The sequence below is a fragment of the Vulpes lagopus genome, chromosome 4, assembly GCF_018345385.1.
Source record: "Vulpes lagopus strain Blue_001 chromosome 4, ASM1834538v1, whole genome shotgun sequence".
NCBI classification, from domain to species: domain Eukaryota; kingdom Metazoa; phylum Chordata; class Mammalia; order Carnivora; family Canidae; genus Vulpes; species Vulpes lagopus.
The window spans coordinates 58273140-58297764 of NC_054827.1; the positions used below are offsets into that span (position 1 = coordinate 58273140).

Sequence of the window (24625 nt, forward strand, 5' to 3'; positions counted from 1 at the left end):
ACGGATCACCTGGGAAATATGATTTTAAACCACAATGAGATACTCAACACACAGTAGTCAGCCCAAACTTAAAAGACTGGCAACACCAAGTGTGAGCAGACACACTAACTCCTGCAGAGCCGCCAATGAAACCATAACCCTCCGTAAGATGGCAAACCCTGTGGGAAAACAGTTTGGCAGTTTCTTATAAAATTCAATCATCATTTACCCTATACCATATAACTCAGCAGTGCAACTCTAAGGTATTTAGCCCACCCATGAGAAATTAAAAAAGAGATGTCCACAAGAGACTTACACAAATGGTCATAAGGGCTTTAGTATAGCCAAAAACTGGAAGCAGCCCATGTCTGTCCATCAGCAGGTAAATAAAAAAATAGCATATTAATACAATGGAATACTATTCAAAAAGAAGAAGAAACTCCTGAAACAAGCAACATGGATAAATCTCAAAAGCGCACTGGATGAAAGCCAGTCACAGAAGAGTATAGACTGTGTAATTCCTCTGATGGGACATTCTTGAACAGGAACAATCTGATCAGCAGCAGGGAGGGAAAGATGTCTAGAGCATACAAAAGAATACAGGACAGCCAAGTTACACCTGGAAGGAGGTGGGGGTGACATGGACGTATATACATTTGGCAAAACTCTTCAGACCATACTCTTCAAATGTGTGCATCTTACTGTATATAAAGTTCTATTTCAATAAAGCCAATTTTTAAACTGAAGAACTGATACTTTTCTAGAAAGCAATTCGACAATGTCTACTAAAACTTGAAATGTGCATTATCTTGAAACAGCAGTGTCTCCTTATAGAAAGTTGTCCCACAAACATTCAAAGGTATGTATGTTCTATTCCTTTGAGGAGAGATCACAATGTCCATCACAGAGGGTGTGATGACACACATTCATAAACTGGAATACTATGTATTCTACTTAACAAAACAGCCTAATAGCACAGAGCCGGGAACAGCAAACTTTTTCTATGAAGGGCCACATCATAAGTAGCTTGGCAGGCTACATCCAGTCTCCTCAAGTATTCTTTTTTGGGGAGTTTTGTTGTTGTTTTACAACTCTAATAAACAGTAAAATCACTGGCAGTTCACAGGCCCTACCGAAACAAAACAAAACCCAGGCTGAGAGTGAGAGACCATTGCTCCGAAAACAAAGTGAGCAAATCCAAACCCCAACTCTACAACTACCAGGCTGTTACCCACTCTATTTCTTATTACTGCAGTATCAATATAAAATAAATGAAAGCAATGAGCACAGTGCCCAAGACATAGCAAGCACTAAAGAAGTATCAGCTATTTTTTTCCATACAAAATTTCTCTGTATTGGGCAGCCCCCATGGCGCAGCGGTTTAACGCCACCTTGCAGCCTGGGGTGTGATCCTGGAGACCCGGGATCGAGTCCCACGTCGGGCTCCCTGCATGGAACCCGCTTCTCCCTCTGCCTGTGTCTCTGCCTCTCTCTCTCTCTCTATGAATAAATAAATAAAATCTTAAAAAAAAAAAAAAAAATTTATCTGTATTGACCTAAAACAAAACCGTGCCGGAACAAAATAACTTGATCCCACTTTTGTAAAATAGATGTTTAAATGCATACTCATGTAAACACATTGAAAAGTTTGGGGAAAATATACACCAACTGTTAAGGTTAGGGAATGGGATTGAACAGATCAAGAAAGCAAGCATTCACTTTGTAACTCTGAAATGTTTCAGTATTTTAAACTGAACACCTATTATACTGGTATCAATAGGCATTTCTGACATAAACACTGGTAGCACCATTTACTTTACTTACAGGTCCTAAGCACATATTTAAACTTGCTATAAACTTGAGAAGCGTTTAATTCCATTCATGAAAAAGTCTACTGATTCTGAAAAACAATACTGGCACACTAACTAAAACTCTTTCATTCAACATTTTTTCCAGGTGTAGGTTTAAGGGATTCATATGTATTAATTCATTCAAGCCTCTCAAGAACCTTCTGGAATGAATACTGTCATTATCATCATCAATATACAAACAGAGGACTTAGGCATCAAGGATAACTTGCCCAGGGCATAACCTGGCAGCTCAGAGCCGGAACCCAAGCAAAGTGACTCCAAAGACCACACTTAAAACTCACCTGTATCCTCCCTGGAGCACACACACCATTACAGCTCTACCTGAGAAAGAAATCTGCAAAGATACCTTTTGGGTTGTCTAGGGCATTAGACCATCCCTCCCATAAAACTACAAATTAATCTCCTTTTAAATATAACCTTCTGACTGAGTCAAATAAACTCTTCTTGGGACCAACATGTCATTAATCATCCAGACTAGCAGATATAACATGAAGCAGATAATAATGGAGTCAAACAATTTAAATCTGGATCCTGACTACAAATTCCCAGCTGGATAATCCTGGACAAATTCTTAAACCAAAGTTTCTATCATCTGTAAAGGTTTGCAGAGTGGTTCCCGTATCATTGTTTAAAGGGTCTTTTCTTCATTATAAAATACACCTAAAATTCAACACTATAACAATTTTAAGTGTGTATACATAATTCAATGGCATCAAGCACATTCAAAATGTTGCCCAGCTATCACCATCACCCATGCCCAGAATTCTTTCATCATCACAAACAGAACCTCTGTGTACCGGTAAACACCAATTCCCCAATTCCTCGCTCCTCAGCCCCTAGAAACATCTATTCTACGTTCTATCTCTGTGAGTTTGCCTATTCTCAGTATCTCCTATAAGTGGAATCATACAATTTTTGTCCTTTTGTGTCTGGCTTATTTCACTTATTAGCATGTTTTCAAGGTTCATCCACGTTGTAGCACATATAAGAAATTCATGCCTTTAATGGCTGAATAATACTCCACTGTATGTGTACACCACGCTTTGTTCATCCGTTCATCTGCTGATGGGATGCAGGGTGGTTTTAACAATAATTAAACATAAAGCATCGGATGTAAATAATACCACAATAAGAAATAAACCAAAGGAATGAATAAAGCATCTGGCAAATAGTAGGCGCTTTACTGTCTTTTTTTCCCTTTGTTTCTGTCAAATTTTTGTACCATGTAGTAGCAAGATATGGAACCATTTTAGAAACATATCAGCTATGCCTTCTGAGATGTTATTGCTAATCTACACTTATCATTTTAAAAGAATGAAGAACATCCCAATAAATGATGTGTAATTACGGTGACACTACTTCCTTCAGTTTTAGCTTCAAAACCTACCACGAATTATTCCAGTAAAGAACTCATCAATTTTAACTAGACAGCTTTCAGTTAAAAGATTTACTACTGTCTCCGACACTTTCTCCTTTTATTTTTGGACAAGGACCATCAATACTGACATCAAATCAAATTAAGCAGACACTATACGCAAGGTACCCAGACGACTCATCAAGCTTCTCTCTAGCTGCCTGAAATACCAAATATGAATAGCAAAAGAATACCTAAAGGATATAGAATTTTGAGTATCTTAGAGTATCACAACTAGGAGAAACCTTGAAACTTAACCACATTGATGATTATTTTTCTTTACAATTGCTGCGTCTCAAAGAGGGAGAAAAACACCTTCCAAAGTTCCATCACAATATAAACATTAACATAACCTGTAGTATGCTTTGCAAAGTTCCTTTGTCAAATTATTCCCCCATATTTCCTTCATTCAACAACTATTAAACCCTCTATTCTCTAGCAACTACTAGGTATACAAAGAAAAAAAAAAAAAGAAAAACAAGACAGAGCCTCTGCCTCAAAGCACTTAGAGCGCAGTGAAGGTGCCAGATGCATAAACAAGTGATCACAATACAATTTGATACATGCTATAATAAAAGTATGAACAAAGCCCTGTGGAACACAAGGGTGCCTGGGAATTCGGGGAAGGCCTCTAGAAGGCAAAGGTATCATCTGATTGTGAACCTCTCTCTGAATTTAATGAGCTGTTCATCTCCACTCATGCACTCCCCCAAAGATTTCACCTGTATATGCAATCTTTCATAATGCACAGAAAATGTTTTCATCATTTGTAGTGACATAAAGACTCCAAGGCAAATCCGTATATCATTTCTAATTGACCTTAGAATACATTAGACCGCTGGAAGAACTTCATTTGTCAGTTTTTAAGAAGCAGATCAACTTTCTTAATCACTATTTAGGCCAATACAGAAATTCACACTCCTTGGAGCATGCCAGCTCAAGGGATGGCAGATACTCTAGAAAAACCTCACTAGGACTTGGAGAAATCTGCTTAAAAATTTTAAATGGCCAAAGCTGGTATAAAAGTCTCAGAACTGGGGATCCCTGGGTGGCTCAGCGGTTTAGCGCCTGCCTTTGGCCCAGGGTGCGGTCCTGGAGTCCCCAGATCCAGTCTGACATCAGGCTCCCAGCATGGAGCCTGCTTCTCCCTCCTCCTGTGTCTCTGCCTCTCTCTCTCTTTCTCTCTCTAAGTCTATCATAAATAAATAAATCTTTAAAAAAATAAAAAATAAAAGTCTCAGAACTTTTGTTTTGCCCTAAATCAACAAGTGTTTTTTTTTAATCACTGCTACTTAAAAGTGACTTGTATATACTCACAATTCAACCAGAAAAAAAAAGAAAAAAAATTTAAGCCAAAGCCCCAAAAAGGCTTTTTAAAAAAATTTTGTGGCACGTATAAGGACAGTAATTATCAATTACACAATACACAAAGGAAAAAACTAGAATTTATCCTAAAGGATCCAAATTTCTGCCAAGATCTGCATAACTCATCTCCTAAGAGTGGGCAAGAAGTATCAGGACTTTTTAATAGATAATTATCAGCAACTAAATGTAAACATCATTTAAGCATCTCAACCCTGAGGCAGCACCTGGGACGTCCTTTCAACGGTGTCCAACAGTCTCTGCAAAATATTCGTAATAAAGACTTTCACACTGCGTTTCTTTTGTCTCCATTTTTATGCAACCATAAGACGGTAGGTGCACATTAGCTCTTTATCAGAACGCAAATCAAGAAGGGTGCCTGTGGGTCTCTAAATTCCTTTTCTTTGAATGTGTTCGGTTTCCACAAAAATCAGAAACAAAGATGCAATTTTCCTAAGTTTCCAAGAGTTTAGACATCACGTACCCTGACCGGTCTACAAAAACACATGCAGGAATCCTTACATATAGGGCTAGAATCCCATGTAGCCCCAACTTAGACCCTACGAAGAGGACATGGAGATGCACCTCAAGCATTTCCGTCTTCCTGCGTGAAAAATCATCAATAAAGCGGTCAGGCTCTGAGCACCTGCCCACTTTACTCCTAAATATGAAAAGGACTTGCTACTGCTCGCGAAAAGAAGAGTGATGAAGAGCAAGCTCCAAAGCCCCAGGAGTACAGGGCATAATTCAACCGTGCGAGCATCAGATTTTTTTTTTTTTTTGAGATTTCTTCTTCTTCTTCCCCAAAGGTTGCTTTAGGTAATTCTCAAACCCCAGAGATGCAACCGCTGAGCTCGGGGCCGAGAGCTGACCGCGGGAGCCCTCCTCGATCCCGGGGCGCTGCCTTCCCACGCGGATCCTTCCAGCCCTGCGGGTCCCGTGCTGCAGACAAAGGGGGTTCAGCTCGGCCGCGGGCAGCACCGCTCGGCCTCGGAGGCGCCGCGCACCCGCGTCCGGGCTTCCCGGCCTCCCGAGCCTATTGTTCGGGGGCGGCAGGGCCGTCGGGGGAAGGGGCTCGTCGGCGCGGGGCCCGCGCTCCTCGGCACCTGCCGCCCGCCTCCTCCTCCGCGCCCACAGGTCGGCCGGGGCGGCCGCGGTCGCTTCTTTCGGAGACGTCGCTTCTTTGCAAAGCGGGGACTCCCCGAGGCGCGCCGAGTTCACCCAAGTTTTCCGAAAAGAGCCCGCTCCTGGCTCGTCCGCTCCCGAAAGGGGCCGCGGCACGGACTCGGCGGGGACGAGGGGAGGGGGACGGGGGGGGGGGGGACCCCGCGGCGGGCCCTGCCCGCAAACTTAGGAGAAGGGCGGCCCGGCACCGCCTCGTCCGCGCGGCCGCCCCGAGCCCCGGCCCCGGCTCCGGCTCCGGCTCCGCTCGCCGGGCCCGCGCGCGGGGAGGGGGAGGGGGAGGGGGAGGGGGAGGGGGCGAGGGCCGGGGGGCGAGGGCCGAGGGGCGAGCGCCCGCCGCCGGCCCCCGCGCCGCCCCGCCCGCTGTCAGGCCCGCGGGGCTGCCCCGAGACCCGCCGCCCTTTGTCTGCGTGCGCCCCGGCGGCGCCGTCCCGGTCCCACCAACTTGTGTGCGCCCCGCGCCCGTCCCGCCCGGGAGCCCCGCCGCCGCGCTCCACACAAAGGAGCCCGCGCGCCCGGCGGCCGGCGGGGAGCGCCCCCAGCCCGGCCCGGCGCCCGCGGGGGACCCCCGCACGCCCCCGCCCCGCCCCCGCCCGCGCCCCCGCCCCCGCCCCCGCCTCGGCGCCCGCGGCCCCCCGCCCGCGCCCGCGCCCCGCGCCCCCGCCCCCGCCCCGCGGCAGCCCCGCGCCCCCGCCCCCGCCCCCGCGCCGGCGCCCGCGACACCCCGTTCCGGCGACCCCCGCACGGGCAGCGCGGCGCTGGGGATGTCCCGGCGCCGCCGCCGCCCCCCGCCGGGCTCCAGGGCCCCGCCGGCCGGCCCGACAGCGGCGCGTTACCTGCGCCCCGCGCCCAGCCCGCGCCGCTGCCGCTCCCGCTCCCGCCGCTCCCGCTCCCGCCGCTCCCGCTCCCGCCGCCGCCGCCGCCGCCGCCGCCGCCGGGGCCCCACCGCCTTCTGCGTCCCAGCGGGTGTCGGGCGCTCCCGGACCGAGCGCCAAACCCGGCAGCCCAATCGCCGGCGCTTTTATTTGGCCCCCCCTGTCCAACTAAGCGCCGCCCCGATTGGCGGGCCGCGGCGGGCTCCCGTCCAATCACAGGGCCCGCCGGGCTCGGAGGCGCCGCGCCAGCCCCACGCAGAGGCGCCCGCGGGACTCGGCCGGGCGGGCGGCGCGTGCGCGCGGGCGCGGGCGCGGGCGCGGGCGCGGGCGGGCGCCGAGGGACGCGGCCGCCGAGTGGAAGCGCTTCGCCGTTTCTTTGTTCTTTGGCGGAACGCACGGCGCCTCTCGGGAAGGCGGGAAGGCGGGCGGGCGGGGACGCGGGGGCCTGCGCAGCGCCGGGCCCGGGCGGGGAGGGCGGGTGGCGGGAACCGGCCGGAGGGCGGGACGGCGCGCTCGCGGCGCTTGGCGGGAACCGCCGCCTCGGAGTTCCCGGGCCCGAGAGGCGGGGCGGGGCCGAAAGCCAAGTTTGAACCAGTTCAAAACTCGGGGGTGGTAACGGTCGCAACTGCCGCGCTCTTTTCCCCGCGCGCCGGGCCGGGCCGGGCCGGGCGGGGGGCGGGGAGCGCGGGGGGCGGCGCACCGGGTTAGAGACCTGGGCGGCCGCGGCGCCCCGCACCTGGGCCCGGGGCGGACGCCGAGCTGGGACCCTGGCAGCGCACGTGTCAGCGCGCGGGGGACATAAAAGAGAATTTCCTTGCCCGGGGGCGCCGTGGGCCCGCCTCCTGCTAATGCTTCTGGAAGACGAAGACCCTTTGCGATGATCCTTAGGGGATCTTGGAGGAAAACCCGGTCGCACCCGGGAGGACTCGGGAACGTGTCGTGTTTTAGGGCACAGTCTCCTCCCCCTCTGGCTCTCATCTGTCAAGGAAGTTAAGATTGGTCCGAATTTATTTAGCAGGACGCGGTTATATAGTTAGTTACAGGATGCAACTGTGCAGCTAGAGTAGGTGCAGTGGCAGGGTGCGAGCATCACTCCTGTGAACTGGGGCTCCATGCTGAGGGTCAGACCCCGGGTCACCTACCAGCTGTGGAGTCCAAACCCTAAGGAAGTCGTGTTTGTTTTATATATGCATATTTAATATCATTATATTATTGTAATATATTATTCTATATTAGTATAATATAATATGTTAATATATTAAATTCAATATATTATAATGATATACATATTATATGTATGATTTTTTTTAATTAGCTCAGACTTTTTAATGACTCAAGTCTTGGTCTGGTGATTTAAGCCATAATTTCCCCACCTTTTCCTAAATCATCGTCCAGTGGCTCAGCTGTATTCCCGACCAATTCAATGTCAGGATTACATGCGGCGGGAAGCCACAGAGGAAAATAACCGTGTGCCCAAATGGAAGCACGGTTATAAATATAGAATAAGTGCAAGAGTAGGTTGTGCATGTGAGATGTGACTGTGAAATAACGCAAAAATCCATCTACCAAACACCCAACAGCCACCAATACATTCTTACTCCGAGGTGAAAGGCTCCCATCTAGACCAGCGATTTACAACTCCCTTTTTAAACAGCAATTTAAACCTCAGAAGTTAACTACTTATCCCTAAATTGCTTGTCAAGTTACTAGCTTTACCTGTACTCTATTAAATATTAAAACAATGTGCTCATTATTGAAAGAAAGGTCAAGAGAATAACAATAACCGAGGTTATCAGAAAGAGAATCAAAGACCTATATGAACACATCCAGCATAGTGTGAAACGTCATAGGAATCGCTAGGGCATTTAGAATCAAGGAATGATGTTGGATCAAGGTGCTTCCACTGCCACACACACACACACACACACACACACACACAAATCTCAGAAAGGAAGTTTTACTTGGACCCTGAAGAAAGAATAAGCTCTAGATGGAGGAGGCAGTGAGGACAGCAGAGATGAAAATGAAAATCTACTCGCAGAATTAAAGCTGAGAGCTCCAACTGGGAGAGTAAGAGAGTCCATTAGAGTTAAGTGAGGCCGTATTAAATATAATGTGTATGCTTATAATCTGATACATATTTAAGCTAAATAGAATATGCAGGCTGACTTGGAGCAGGAAGTAGGGATGCCGGTGGATCACAATACTTAGTTCAGTGCTGACATTACTCAGTTAAGCAAGACATTTTAGGTCACAGTGATGGCAGGAGAAAGGGATAATTTGAAAACACTGCCAAAGGATTTCATCATATATGGAGGGCATACAGCGTGCTGCAACTCAGTTTTGTATATTGACAAATACAGGAGAGTTGGGAGGGAGAAGTCTGTTCTCCAGACTAAGAATAAATTTCTGAAGATTCCAAGCGGGGAAAGCAAGACAATGTACGTGTGCCTGCATGTGTGCGTGGCAGGGTGGTGAATGCTAGTCACCATCGGGGTGACTAAAGAGGGGGCCTAAAGAAGCAAAAAGCCAAGCTGATCATGAGGTGAACGTGAAGGGTGAGCATCACCAAGCTTTTCCATTTCTGTAAAGGTGCTCAGCTTACAGCTGTGCTACTACCAGCGGGTCAGTCCATCCTCCGTTAAAGACACAGACGCACTGTTGGAGTTGCAGGAAGAAACCAAAAATGGGGAGTTAAGCACTGAAGTCAGGACGTACCTCGACCTAAGTGGAGGTTATACTCTCAGGGCCGGTCCCTGCGGGCACACAATTTATCCTCAGGGGGAACAGAAGAAGGTCAAGTGCAAAGTTAAGGCTATTAGCATCACAGAGCATTCCTTTCAACCGCATGAATGGGATTTACTTCTCACACATCTCATTTATTCACTCAGCATTCAACGAGTATTTATGGAAGGCTTACTAGTTGAAAGACACCGGTCTGCAGCTAGGAATACAGTGTGAGCAAAACAAAAATCCCTGCCACGGTGAAGCTGACATTCTAGTGGAGAGAAACAGACTAAATGACAGGGCCTATGAGGTGGTGGGAAATAAGATGGAGAAAAACTTGGCAGGAAGGAAGGGAATTGAGTGCAAAGGCAACAATTTTAAAATAGCTTGGTTGGGAAGACGTCTCCGAGAAGGGGACCTTTGAAGAAAAACTTGACAGAGGGAATGGTGAGTGCCTGGCCCCAAGGGGGAGCCTGCCTCGTGTGTTTTGGGAACTGGAAGGGAAAGGGAGCAGAAAAGGGGGCCAAAGAGATGAAGGGCACAGACAGACCTTGTCGGGCCTGCTAGGCCATTGTTAGGACTTTGCATTTTACTTAAGGGAGAGGATGCTGAGCAGAAAGGTGAGCCTTTAAAACAAGATCATCCCAGCTGCTGTGCGGTAGCCAGAAATGGAGCAGGGACCAGACCAGAAGAGGAGTCACGAGTCTCGTGTAACAAGCCGGGCAGAAAGTGACCGTGTTGTGGCCGGGAGCCCGAGCGGGAACAGCGGAACCGGTAGGAAAACATTAGATTCTGGATATATTTTGAAGGAATGGGCAATAGGATTTGCTGACAGATTGGATGTAGGATGCAAAAGAGGTTAAAAACGAGCCTGTGGACAAGCAAGTGACAAGCTTATGACAAGCAAGTCATAATTGAGTTGGACGCTGCCGGGGCAAGAGGAGCAGGAGGGCTTATGGGGATTGGAGGTTTGGCCATCAGAGTTTGGTGCAGGACATGGTGAGTTTGAGATGCCTACGTTCAACCAAGCAGAGATGTCAGGTCGTAGCCGAGCCCAGGGGTGTGTGCCCAACAGACCAGGCTTAGCCACTTACTCCTGACAAAATCCAAAGGCAGAGTGGCCAGCAGTGGTGAAACACGGATTCACTGCAGTGAGGCCACCACGAGGAAGACAGTGGACTGAGTTCTCAAAGACTGCCTCGGAAGTGCTGAAAACACTTCTGGGTGTACAGCAGAATACGGAACAAGGGTCGGGGAGTACAGGCAGGCGGGCCGGGAAGGTCAGGTCAGTATTGTCTTGGGGCCAATCGGGCCTAGAGGGGATAGTTTCAGCTCCCTTCAGGGGTTGCTTTGCCCTCAGGGTCTTGCCTGAGATAAGATGAAACCTGGAAAGAAGAACTTAATTAGGAAGTTTGAGGCCAAAATGGAGGTAGTAAAGTCCTCTTTCAAAGTTCTTGTTGGTCGGGACACCTGCACCCCGATGTTTCTATCAGCAATGTCCACAGCAGCCAAACTGTGGAAGGAGCCTCGGTGTCCATCGAAAGATGATGGATAAAGAAGATGTGGTCTATGTATACAATGGAATATTCCTCAGCAATTAGAAACGACAAATACCCACCATTTGCTTCAACGTGGATGGACCTGGAGGGTATTATGCTGAGTGAAATAAGTCAATCGGAGAAGGACAGTGTATGTTCTCATTCATTTGGGGAATATGAATAATAGTGAAAGGGAATATAAAGGAAGGGAAAAGAAATGTTGGGAAATATCAGGAAGGGAGACAGAACCTAAAGACTCCTAACTCGGGGAAACGAACTAGGGGTGGTGGAAGGGGAGGAGGGCGGGTGTTGGAGGGGAATGGGTGACGGGCACTGAGGCGGACACTTGACGGGATGAGCACTGGGTGTTTTTCTGTATGTTGGTAAATTGAACACCAATAAAAATTAATTTAAAATAAAAAAAAAAAAAAACAAAGTTCTTGTTGGGAAGAAATCTGTTCCCGTAACAATTGATGCACTAGTTATCGGAGCCTGCAAATGACTTGACAAGAGATGAACAGGAAAAAAGTTTATCATGCGTGCAGGAGTTTCTATGGAAAGAATAACTCCCCAAACACGAGCTAGAAGTAAAGGTTTAGATAGCCTGCTTAATAAAGGAGGAGGGGGAAAATAATAAATAATAAATAAATAAAAATAAAGGAGGAGAGGACCCTGGGTGGGTCAGTGGTTGAGCCTCTGCCTTCAGCGCAGGTCCTAGTCCCCAAGGTCCTGGGATTGAGTCCTACAACAGGCGCCCCACAGGGAGTCTGCTTAATAAAGGGGGAGGGGAGAAAAGGCACTTCAGCCTCCTAACGCTGGAAGGTTCTGAGAGGCTTGTTTAAAACAATTGTTTTTGGAGCGTCCCAGGGTCCAAGGTTGGCCCTGGCTACTCAGCTCCCAGGCTGGGTTCTTGGGAGAGTAGGTAGCAGACTCCTGGGCTCTGCTTTCATCAGGTAAGGGAAGTGTAGGTAAGTTCTCTCAACCTCTGCTGTAGCTCAGATATTTTCACTTTGAAGCCACCTCTAGACCCTTTCTGGTATAAAGAAGTCCCTCCATTGTACAAGTGTGGAGTTAGGGGAGAGGTCATGACTAGGAATATCAGTTTATGAATCATCAGCTTACAAATAGCCTTTCAAACCAAGGGAATATGTGTAGATAGAAAAGAAGTTTGAAGTATGAAAACATGAAAAGGAGACCGTGAAAACAGAGTAAACCAGCAACCTTGATGAGAGTTTCTGTGGATGGTCGGAGTGGATTCCAGAGTGAATGAGAGAAGACTAGAGACAGCAGTGACAGGCACAGTCAAGGATTCTGCTAAAAAGGAGAGGAGAGAAAATACAGCTGGAAGAGCAAAGTGGAATCAAGAGAAAGTTCTTAAGATCTTTAAGAGAAGGAGCATACCATGTTGGTATTGTGATGAAAGATCCAGTGGATATGGGAAAATTGACGATCCAGTAAAGAAAGAATATTGCCGGAGCAACATCCTTGAGTGTGTTAGAAGGGGGGTGGACTCCAGACCTTGAACAGGTGAAAAGACGTGGGTCCTAGAGCCTGAGGGGAGGACTTGGCCTTTGCCAGGAGCATGAACAGGAGAGTATGTGGACACAAGGCAGGTACATGGGAAGATTGGGTGGAAGTTTACATGTGATTGCAGCAGGCACTCACTGGGGATTGAGAACTGGTAACTGAGAACGGGGACACCGTGTGTTAGGGTAAAAAATTATATTGTGACATTGCATTTATATCAATTCATTGTTCTTGGCCTTAATTTAACCAACTGATGACTTTGCATATAAAGTAGAAAGCAAAAGTAAAAAACTATAAAAGGTTTTATTTTTTTTAAGATTTTATTTATTTATTCATGAAAGAGAGAGAGAGAGAGGCAGATGCAGGCTCCCTGCAGGGAGCCCAATCAGGACTCCATCCTGGGACTCGAGGATCATGACCTGAGCCAAAGGCAGACACCCAACCGCTGAGCCACCCAGGCGTCCCTGTAAAAGGTTTTAGAGGACAAATGGAGAGTCATGGGATATAAATTTGGATAAGAGATGTGAACTAGTCAACAAAGAAGTTGAAGGTCTAAGGACAAATGACTTCTCCTAGAGAACAAGACCGGCATCACACTACAGCCCGACTGGGCCAGGGAAAATGTGGCATACAAAGAAATCTTAATCTAAAAATTGTGAGATAAAAAGATAAAATAAAATAAATAAAAATAAAAATTGTGAGATAGATTGATCATGATTTAAATTAGCCTGACCCCTTTTTTTAAAAAAAAAAGATTTTTATTTATTTATTCATAAGAGACACAGAGAGAGAGAGGCAGTGACACAGGCACAGGCTCCCCCGCAGGTAGCCTGATGTGGGACTCGATCCTGGGACTCCAGGATCATGACCTGAGCCAAAGACAGATGCCCAACCGCTGAGCCACCCATGCATCCCATCATTTTAAGACTCTTAAAGAGAAATTTGATCAAGTCAAATGAATAGATTATAACAGATTTAATGATCATAACAAGATTAATGTGTAAAGTTAGCAAGGTCACAGGATACAAGGCTAGTTTACAAAATTTGAATTCTGTATGACAGCAATTAACAAAGAGGAAAGTAAACGTTCAAAGTGAAATCATTTAGGGGCACCTGGGTGGCTTAGTCAGTTAAGCATCTGCCTTTGGCTCAGGTTGTGATCTCAGGATGCTGGGATTGAGCCCTGCGATGCACTCCCTGCTCCATGGGAGTCTGCTTGGGATTCTCTCTCTTTCCCTCTGCCCCTCTGTCCCCTCCCCAGCTTCTGCTTGCTCTCTCTCAAATAAATAAATAAAATCTTTTTTTAAAAAAAGTGAGGCGGGCAGCCCGGGTGGCTCAGTGGTTTAGCACTGCCTTCGGCCCAGGGTGTGATCCTGGAGTCCTGGGATCAAGTCCTGCGTTGGGGTCCCTGCATGGAGCCTGCTTCTCCCTATGCCTGTGTCTCTGCCTCTCTCTCTCTCTCCTCTCTGTGTATTCTAATGAATAAATTATTTTTAAAAATCTTTAAAAAAAAATAAAATTCTAAAATAAATAAATAAATAAAGCGAGGGGCACCTGAGTGGCTCAGTGGTTGAGCATCTGCCTTTGGCTCAGGTCATGCTCCTGGAGTCTGGGATGGAGTCCCTCATAGGGCTCCCCATGGGAAGCCTGCTTCTCCCTCTGCCCATGTCTCTGCCTCTCTCTCTCTGTCTTTCATGAATAAATAAATAAAATCTTTAAAAAATAATAAAATAAAGTGAAATCATTTACCTTTTGAAAGCTATCAAATACCTAGTAATAAATCTGATGAAAAATGAATATGCAAGACCAGTATACTGAATATTATAAAATGATGTTGAGGAAAACTAAAAGGAGACAAGTAAGTAGAGAAATGTCATTTTTATGATTTAAAAGATGCAGAGACTCAACACAATGCCAATCAAAATCCCAGCAGGGTTTACGGCTGCATGTGTGAGTGTGTGTGCATGTATATGTGCACGTGTAAATTGACAAGTTGATTCTAAAATATATGTGAAATACAAAAGGTCTAGAAGAGCCAAGACACTTTTGAAGAATGAAGGTGGAAGACAGCACTACCAGATATCAAACCAAGCTTTTTAAATTCATAGTAATTAAGACCGTGATACTGGCACAAATGTGGACAAATACACCAATGGGAGACAGAGTCCAGCAACAGACCCATACCTATATGGTTACCTGATTTATAATGGAGGTGACCTGGCAGTGCAGTGGGGAAAGGACAGTCTGCAATAATCAGTATTAGATATCGTTATGGGGAAAAAAATCTTGGCCTCTACCTCACACCAGATGGGTTACTGATCTAAATGTGTAAGAAAACATAAAGAAACATCTTTATGATCTTGGAGTAGGCAAAAGTGCTTGAACAAGACACAAAAAGTATTCACCATGGGGGGGGGGTGATATTGAACTAGATTAAAATTAATTAATTTAATTTTATTAACTTCTATTCTTCAAAAGACACCATGAAGCACTGAAAAGGCAGGCCAAAAATAGAAGAAATCCACTCCTATCAGACAAAATAACTGTCATTATATAAAGAGCTCCCACAAAATAACTTTTTAAAAAGCTAAAACATTAGGAAATGACCAAAAACCACCAACATAACACCTTAAATGGGCACCCTAAAAGAGTAGATACACAAATGTCTAATAAACATACAAAAAGGTACTAAATTCCACTAATTACCAAAGAAATGCAAGTAAAACTATAATGTAATAAATACTACTACATACCTACTAAAACGGCTAAAACAAAAAACAGAAAACATCAAGTGTTGACAAAGATGTGGAGCAACCAAAATGTTTACTACACTGCTAATAAGGAGAGTTGATTTGCAAACTAGCCTCTGTACTCAGAGGGCAGAGAGAGACCAAAGAAGCAAACCAGGGACCCCTGGGTGGCTCAGCGGTTGGGCACCTGCCTTCGGCCCAGGGTGTGATCCTGAAGTCACAGGATCAAGTCCCATGTCCAGCTCCCTGCATGGAGCCTACTTCTCCCTCTGCCTGTGTCTCTGCCTCTCCCTCTCTGTGTGTGCCTCATGAATAAATAAATTAAAATCTTAATAAAAAAAGAGGCAGGGATCCCTGGGTGGCGCAGCGGTTTAGCGCCTGCCTTTGGCCCAGGGCGCGATCCTGGAGACCCGGGATCGAATCCCACGTCGAGCTCCCGGTGCATGGAGCCTGCTTCTCCCTCTGCCTGTGTCTCTGCCTCTCTCTCTCTCTGTGACTATAATACATAAATAAATAAATAAAAATTAAAAAAAAGAGGCAAACCAGTCCAGATTGGTGGGTGGCAGGTCTAATACGCAAGGGAATTTACATATGAGGCTCATCTTGAACAGCCATAGATCTCTGCATCCACTTGCCAGAATCTTAAAAGTTTATAGAGAGGTCTTCACAGGGTTCAGCACCTGTGCTGTCCAGATGGTCTTCTCAGCACCTCACTCTCTCAAGTGGGAACGATGCTCAGAAAGTCAATTCAAGGACAGGGGAAGGATGGAGGAGGAGCCTCCAATTGCCCAGGTCCAGATCTCAAGTCAACCATAGTCACAGCCTTTTCATTACCCCCTCCAACAAGGAGTAAAAATTGGTACAACCATGTTGGAAGATTGAGAAGAGATAAACTTGAACAAATATTGACTACTCTATAGCCTACCAATTCTCCTAGGAATAGATCTAGCAGATATGTATACATGGACATAGGTAGGTATGTGTGCATATTGCCAAAAGACACATACCCAGATGTTCTTAAGAGCACTAGGGATCCCTGGGTGGCGCAGCGGTTTGGCGCCTGCCTTTGGCCCAGGGCGCGATCCTGGAGACCCGGGATCGAATCCCACATCAGGCTCCCGGTGCATGGAGCCTGCTTCTCCCTCCGCCTGTGTCTCTGCCTCTCTCTCTCTCTCTGTGACTATCATAAATAAATAAAAATTTAAAAAAAAAAAAAAAAAAAGAGCACTATTCCCTTTTTTTTAAGGTTTCCAATGGTTTTTTAAAATTAATTAATTAATTATTTTTAAAGAGAACTACTCCTAATAGCCACAAACTGGAAACTATCCAAATGCCCATCAACAGTAGAATGAATAAACTGTGGTAACTTTACATAATGGGATGTCCTACAGCAATGCAAAAGAACAGTCTATGGCTACATGCAACAATATGAATAGATCTGAACAACATAACAGCGAGTGAAAGAAATCAGACAAAGCAGAGTATAGGTCATGATTGCATTTATTTGAAGTTCCTTAACAGGCAAAACTTATCTATGGTGTTACAAGTCAGAACAGTTGGTTATCCGTGGCAAAGGTAGAGACCAGAGAGAACAGGAGGCCCATTTCTAGGGTGCTGGTTAAACAGGTTCATTCCCCTTATGAAGACTCACGTAAGCCATTTCAATTTCAATGTTACACTTCAATAATAAGTTAAAAAATAAAAAAGATTAGGGAGAAGAGAAAGAACCAGCCAAGAAGACTGAAGCAAGCAAACGATAAAGAAGAAAGAAAACCAGACTTCATCAAGGGGCACCTGGGTGGCTCAGTCTACCTTTGGCTCAGGTCATGATCTTGAGGTCCCGGGATGGAACCCTGCCGGGCTCCCTGCTCAGTATGGAGTCTGCTTCTCCTGCTCCCTCTCTCAGTCCCCCACCCCCCACTCATGCTTGATGTCTCTCTCTCTCAAATAAATAAACAAAAAAACTTTTAAAAAAAGAAAATAGTTCATCAAGAAGGAAGAGATATATCCAGAATATATAAAGAACTCTAACAACTCAACACTAAAAAGACAAATACTCCATTAGAAATGGGAAGAGTTTGAATAGCGTTTCTCTAAAGAAGATATGAATGAAAAGAGCTTATGATCATTAGTCATTAAGGAAATGGAAATGAAAATCACAATGCGATACCACTTCATGCCCTCTAGGATGGCTATAACCAAAAAGACAAACAATAGGGGCACCTGGGTAGCTCAGTGGTTGATTCCAGGATTCCCCGGGAGGATGAGTCTGGCATCAGGCTCCCTGCAGGGAGCCTGCTTCTCCCTCTGCCTATGTCTCTGCCTCTCTCTGTTTTTGTCTCTCATGAATAAATAAATAAAATCTTAAAAAAAAAAGACAATAACAAGTGTTGGCAAGGACGTAGAGAAATAGGAACACTCATACACTACTGGTGAAGAGTCAAAAGGTGTAGCCACCAAGAGAAACAGTCTGGCAGTTGTGGAAAATGTTAGGCAGAGTTACCATATGAACCAGCAGTTACATTCCTAGGAGTATAACCAAGAGAAATGGAAACGTATCAACACAAAGACTTGTACATAAACATTCGTAGCAGCAATCCTCACTATATTGAATAGCGAAAACAAGCCAAGAGGTGAAAACAACACAAATATCCATCAACTAATGAATGGATAACAACGCACTAGTAGTAAATATCTGAAATAAGTAGAGTCTTCCAAATAAGGTTGCAATGGAATGAAATACAGGAAAAGACTGAGATGACTAGATAAAAATTTAAAACTTTATGTCAAAATAAACCAAAGTGAAAAGATAAAAAAAAAAACTAATGAATGGATAAACAAAAATGTGATACATGCATACAATCGAATATTATTCCGCAACAAATAGGAATGACGTTTTAATACATGCTACAATGTGGATGGACCTCGAAAACATCATGGTAAGAAAAGAAGCTAGAAAAAAATAAAATAAAATAAAATAAAAATAAAAATAAAGAAAAGAAGCTAGACAGAAAAGACCACATATTGTACGGTGCCAGTCATGTGAAATGTCTAGAATGTGTGAATCTAGAGTCAGAAAGTAAATCAGCCATTGCCTGCAGCTGGAGAGGGAAAAGCCAGGAAGGCGGAGGGACCATTAAATTGTACAAGGTCTTTTAGGGGATGATAAAGATGTTCTAAAGTTAGATTATGGTGATGGCTTTACAACTCTAAATACACTAAAAAGCACAGTCTAAAAGCAAAAACTTTAAAATATGTATGTTCTATATAAATTCCTTTATTTTTTTGAAAAAAGAAAGGGGTGATCACTCAGAGGAATGAAGCTAGGAGAACTTATTTAGATGTCCTTTCTCCCAAAAGATTCTACTTCTAGAGAAATAATATTTGCTAACAAGGAAAGTTTAAGACAGCTTCTTTAGGGATAAAAGAAACCTTCCATGCATTAAAAGAAGACCTCTGAGCCATGGATTGAAGCCTAAGGAAAGGCACTTGGAAAGGCAGTTGTTTGAAAATGAGGTCTTAGGCCCTAACAGGCAACAAAACAGTACTTGTCTTACCACCAAATTTAAAAGCAAAACCTGATACAATTTCTGAGGCAAAAAAATCTGTTCAGAGATAATCCCTGCGTGATTCAGGAATATAAACTCTTGTCACAGAACTCTTTATCCTCGTTTTAGCTGGTTCAAATATCTCACTACCAGTTACATACTAGTTCAAATTCAATTCCAGATAATGTTCTACTTATTAATGACAGGGGACCTGTTACATTCATCTCCGTATCCTTGGCTGTACTTAATGTTGTGTCTTGTGTATAGGATGTGCTTGGTAACAATCAACTGAATAAAGGACTTAATGAACTAGTGAATCAGTGAATAAAAGAATAAGTTATATGAAATATTTTTTTTCTAAAATCCCCTGTGTCTATGCCTCCTTTTCATAGATAGATCTGACTCGATAGCTAAAAAAATACAGTATCTTTTCTATACAGTTTTACCTAACTGTGTGGTATATTTTATTCTCTCTTAGTTGTATGAAATATTCAGTTAGGCACTATGGAATTTTGTGTAGGGCTGCTCACAAAGACAAAAACAAAAACACACAAAAAAATAAAAAATCTCTAAGGTGTCCACAAAAGGAAACATTGCAAGCATTTCTGATCACTGCACCTGAAAGGATTAAGAGAGGATGAGAGGGAGGCGGAGCCTGGGGAGGAAAAAAAAAGAAGTGGCTCTGCCAGAGAAAGAGGACGATGGATCTATACTCTTCAGGCTAAAGACACGAAGGTTGAGAAGTGATTCGGGAGTTCAAATTCTCTGAAAACACATGTGATCTGGATAAAGTGAATCCGGGTTAGGGTTTTCTTTTCTTTTCTTTTCTTTTCTTTTTTTCTTTTCTTTTCTTTTTTTCAAAGAATCCCAAGATGTTTCGATTAAAAACTGCTGCGTTCTTGACAATATATATTGAAAACAATTAAGAATTACTTCGTTTGGTAAGTAACAAGCTTAAGGAACTCATTACCCAAAAATACAGTATAATTAAACAAACATAAAAGAGTTGGTTTAAAATGTTGGCATAAATGTTTAAAAGCCTCAGCCATACATGATCCTTTATTTATCCAAAAGACATTTACTTAATGTTTGCTTTGGTCCTTGCCCTATTTGTACCAGGTCAGGAATACAGATGGGGGAGGGGGACAACACAGAGAAGTATTTCTCAAGAAAGCAAGAAAAGGGGCACCTGGGGGCCCTGTTGGTTAAGCATGGGATTCTTGGTTTCATCTCAGGTCGTGATCTCAGGATCATGAGGTTGGGCTCCGCACTCAGCAGAGTCTGCTTTTCCCTCTCCCTCTGTTTCTCTCTCTCTCTCTCCCCTTCAAATAAACATTTTTTTAAATCTTAAAAACAAACAAACAAACAAGAATAAAGCAAGGACAGAAGAAATGTGGGGTTGGCACAGAGGAGTAGAGGCAGCAATGCCAAGGTGAGAAGTTGGCCAGGTCAGCAAAGAGGTGAGCTAGACCCACTCCCAAGAGCAGAGTGAACTGGACCCATTCAGCAGCCCCTTCCTATGACTGGTGGGGATGGAGGGGGAGGGGGATGTTCAACCACTGAGCCACCCAGGTGTCCAGTAACTGGTTTTATACAAGGTCCATGACAATCTGTTGTCATGTAGCTTTGCAACTGCAAACAACTTCAGTGTTCTGTTGACTAAAGACTTATTCCCACCATTATAAGAAGAGTATGTTTCAATTCAATATTTTTTATTTTTTAAAAAAGATTTTATTTATTTATTCATGAGAGACACAGAGAGAGAGAGAGAGAGAGAGGCAGAGACCTAGGCAGGGGGATAAGCAGGTGCCATGTAAGGAGCCCGATGTGGGACTTGAGGATCACACCCTGAGCCAAAGGCAGACACTCAACCACTGAGCCACCCAGGCGTCCCACAATTCAATATTTTTAATATAAGGAATGTTTCCAACTGCAGAAATTCACTCCTAAACTTGAGGAGAAAATATTTTCCCACTGATGAAATTTATCAACGTGGTGTATATAATCTTTTGGGAAGAAAAACCATAGCAGTGATAAAATATCAGCCAGAACCATATGCTTAAAAAGCAGCCATCTTAAACTAAGGACAATATACCAATGATAGAGCTGATTCGCTTCATTTTGCACTGTGCTCACACCCATCTCACCTGTGAAATGAAAAAACTTTTGCAAAACAATCCCTAAGCAAAAAAAAAAAAAAAAAAAAAAAAAAACAAAAAAACAACAATCCCTAAGCTTAAAACATTGCACTGGAACTTAACCTCATAAGTTACTTTTTGAAGACTTTCATACCAAGATTATCCTAGGATAACCTTCAAAGAATGATCAATTACTCAATACTTTATATGTTATAAATGCAAAAGAGAATAGTATGCAACAGTCGATATAATTTTAGTATTTCTCATACCTTATATTATTTTGTAAGCCAAAGTCCTTTTAAAGTAGGCTGGATTCTAGCAGAAAATGAGATTACTAAATTTTTTCTGAAGTCATTACTACTTTCAGAGCATAATAATTATACGTGCTTTAATATTTTAAAGAATCCACTCTAATGTCTATTCTAGTTAACTATTTTTGTGTTCCAAATGCCCCCACTGGCATTGCTTTGCAGTATAAACAAACAAACCAGTTCTATTCTATCCAGTAGCTAACCGGACAGGACCTATGATGTCTCTCTCTCTCTCTCTCTCTGTTCTTGTTTTGTTTTCTGTAACATTTATGTTTGATTGTTAACATTCTTGTTTTATTTTATTTTTTTAATAAGAAATTGACTTTTTATTGGTATTGCCAACATACAGAATAACACCCAGTGCTCATCCCGTCAAGTGCCCCCCTCAGTACCCATCACCCAGTAACCCCCACCCCCCACCCTCTTCCCCTTCCACCACCCCTAGTTCGTTTCCCAGAGTTAGGAGTCTTTAACATTCTTGTTTTAATTAACTGTGGGGTTTTTTTGCTTCAGATTATAAAAGAAATGAAAACTGCCCATAGCCCATCTTCTAAAGAGAGAACCACTTTTGCCATTTTGGTGTGTTTGTTTCCAATCTTAGAAGGCAACTTTTTAATTTCCTTTAAAATATTTTTTTTTTTAAGTAATCTCTACACCCAACATGGGGCTTGAAACTCACAAACCCAAAATCAAGAGTCATACGCTCTTCCAACTGAGCCAGCCTGGCTCCCTGATTTAATTTTAAAACTTTTTCTTACTATGTTGTTGTGTTGTTTTTTTTTTTTAAGATTTATTTATTGATGAGACACACAGAGAGAGAGAGAAAGGCAGAGACACAGGCAGAGGGAGAAGCAGGCTCCATGCAGGGAGCCTGACGTGGGACTCGATCCCAGGACCCTGGGGTCACGCCCTGGGTCGAAGGCAGCGCTAAACCGCTGAGCCACCCGGGCTGCCCCTTACTATGAATACACGTTCATTCAAGAAATCCATCATATATTCCTGACAAACTTGTGTTTTTCAAAATATCATGCTAGTGAAATACAAGAATCTGAAGAACCTGGACTCACACTTGTTGGGAGTGCTAAGTGACAAATCTTTTAGGAAGGCAGTGTGGCAGCTTCTATCACTAATATGTGTGGGCCCTCTGACCTAGAGACTCCATGTAGGAATCTTTCCCACAAAAATTCTTATTTTTCTCCCCACAAAGATTCTTGTGCATGCACGTTAGGATAAGGACAGTCACTGAAACATTGTTGATAATAGAAAAAAATTAGCAAACAGCCTAATCTCTCTTATTAAGGATATAGTTAAATCAGTGGTGGTACAGCTTTTATATACTTTATAAATACCGTGCTGCTATTGATGTGAATGAGATGAAATTTATGTTTTAAATGTTTAAATTAAAAATATGAAGCAAACCAATGTACACTGATATTTAAAAATTTCCCAAAGGGTGCCTGAGTGGCCCGGTTAGTCAAGCCTGGGACTCATAGTTTTGGCTCAGCTCTTGACTCAGTCTTGAGATGAAGCCTAGCCTAGGGATCTGCTCTCAGCGTGGAGTTGGCTTGAGATTCTCTCCCTCTTCCTCCTCCTCCTCTGCTCCTTTCCCTGCTCCTACATGCATACACATACACTCTAAATCGATCAATCAATCAATCAATCAATCTTTTAACAAAACAATCTCCTGGGGCGCCTGTGTGGCTTAGTCAGTTAAACCTCTGCCTTCAGTCCAGGTCATGCTCCTGAGTCCTGAGATCAGGCCCTGCATTGACTCTGCTCAGCAGGGAGCCTGCTTCTCCCTCTCTCCCTGCCTGCCACTCTCCCCTGCTTGGACTCTGTCTCTGTCAAATAAATAAATGAGATCTTTACTTTTTTTAAGATTTTTTAAAAATTTATTTATTAGAGAGCAAGAGACAGGCAGAGACACAGGCAGAAGGAGAAGCAGGCTCCATGCAGGGAGCCGGACGTGGGACTCAATCCCGGGTCTCCAGGATCACAATCCAGGGTCTCTAGGGTCACAACCTGGGCTGCAGGTGGCACTAAACCACTGTGCCACCAGGGCTGCCCTAAATAAGATCTTTAAAAAGTAAATAAAAATCAATCAATCTCCCAAGTTGCAGTATGAAATGGAAGAGAGACATTCTGGTATGGTATGTGTATATATCTATGCACATATGTACAGAGACACAAAGAAAAATGCCCAGAAAAGGACTGGAAATATGTGCACGACATTGTCCCTTCTGGGGCAGGACCAAGGGGAGGGAGCCTGACACTCAGCTTTGGATCATTGTGGCTGGCCCAGCTCCGCAATAAGAAAGTGTTCATTCATGGGGCCACCTGGGTGGTTCAGTCGGTTAAGCTTAAGCGGCTGCCCTTGGCTCAGATCATGATGCCACCATCCTGGGATCCAGCCCTGCCTTGGGCTCCCTGCTCAGCGGGGAGTATGCTTCTCCCTCTCCCCTCTGCTCTTGCTCTCTTGCTATCTCTCTCTCAAATACATAAACAAAATCTTTTTTGTTTTTGAGGAATGCGTTCATGTATTACTTACATAATTTTTTTAAGATTTTATTTTTAAGTCATCTCTACACTCAACGTGGAGCTCAAACTCACAACCCCAAGATCAAGAGTCACCAGCTCTTTCAGCTAAGCTAGCCAGGTGCCCCGACTTCTATAACTTTAAAACATGAAACTGTACAATTCGCTTCTTCATTGTCAGAGACCTTATTAATTTATTTTAAATACCACTTCTTAGATGATAAAAGATATGTGATTATAAAACAATCAGATGATGCAAAAATATAATTAAGAAGATAAAAATCACCAGATAGCCTCTTGTCCCTTCTTCCATTTATACGTGTGTGTATGTATACAGATATACATATGTATGTATGTGTATGTATATTATTATTTTTAAATTTACTTATTCATGAGAGAGAGAGAGAGAGAGGCAGAGACACAGGCAGAGGGAGAAGCAGGCTCCATGCTGGGAGCCCGACGTGGGACTCGATCCTGGGTCTCCAGGATCACGCCCTGGGCTGCAGGCGGCACTAAACCGCTGAGCCACCCAGGGCTGCCCTATATATATTATTTTAAAACAAAATTGAGATCATATTGTGCATATATTTTATATCTTGATCGATTTTTCATTTAATATTTTATCATGACAGTATCAAGTAATTAGAGTTTTAAAACATGGTTTTTTAAATTATGAAATAATTCACACATACAAAAACACAGAAACTCCTATGTTGAACACCCATGGACCCACCATCCGGCTGAAGAAATAAACATTACAGATTTAATAAACTCCATCTGCACACTCCTCAACCTCATGTTCCCTTCTTTCTCTCCAGAAGTAACACATTGATTTGAATTTGGTGTCTGTCACTCCCATGGGGGTTTT

The 24625-nt window shown here is 44.1% G+C and overlaps 1 protein-coding gene across 6 annotated transcripts in view; it reads right to left on the minus strand.

Moving 5' to 3' along the window:
* Window positions 1–6765, minus strand: part of EZH2 (enhancer of zeste 2 polycomb repressive complex 2 subunit) — a 65144-nt gene extending 58379 nt beyond the window's left edge. For all 6 annotated transcript variants that reach the window (XM_041753442.1, XM_041753441.1, XM_041753448.1 and 3 more), the window contains exon 1: window positions 6645–6765. The gene's annotated coding sequence lies outside the window, so the exon portion shown is untranslated. The remainder of the gene's footprint in view (window positions 1–6644) is intronic.
* Between the last annotated feature and the right edge of the window lie 17860 nt (window positions 6766–24625).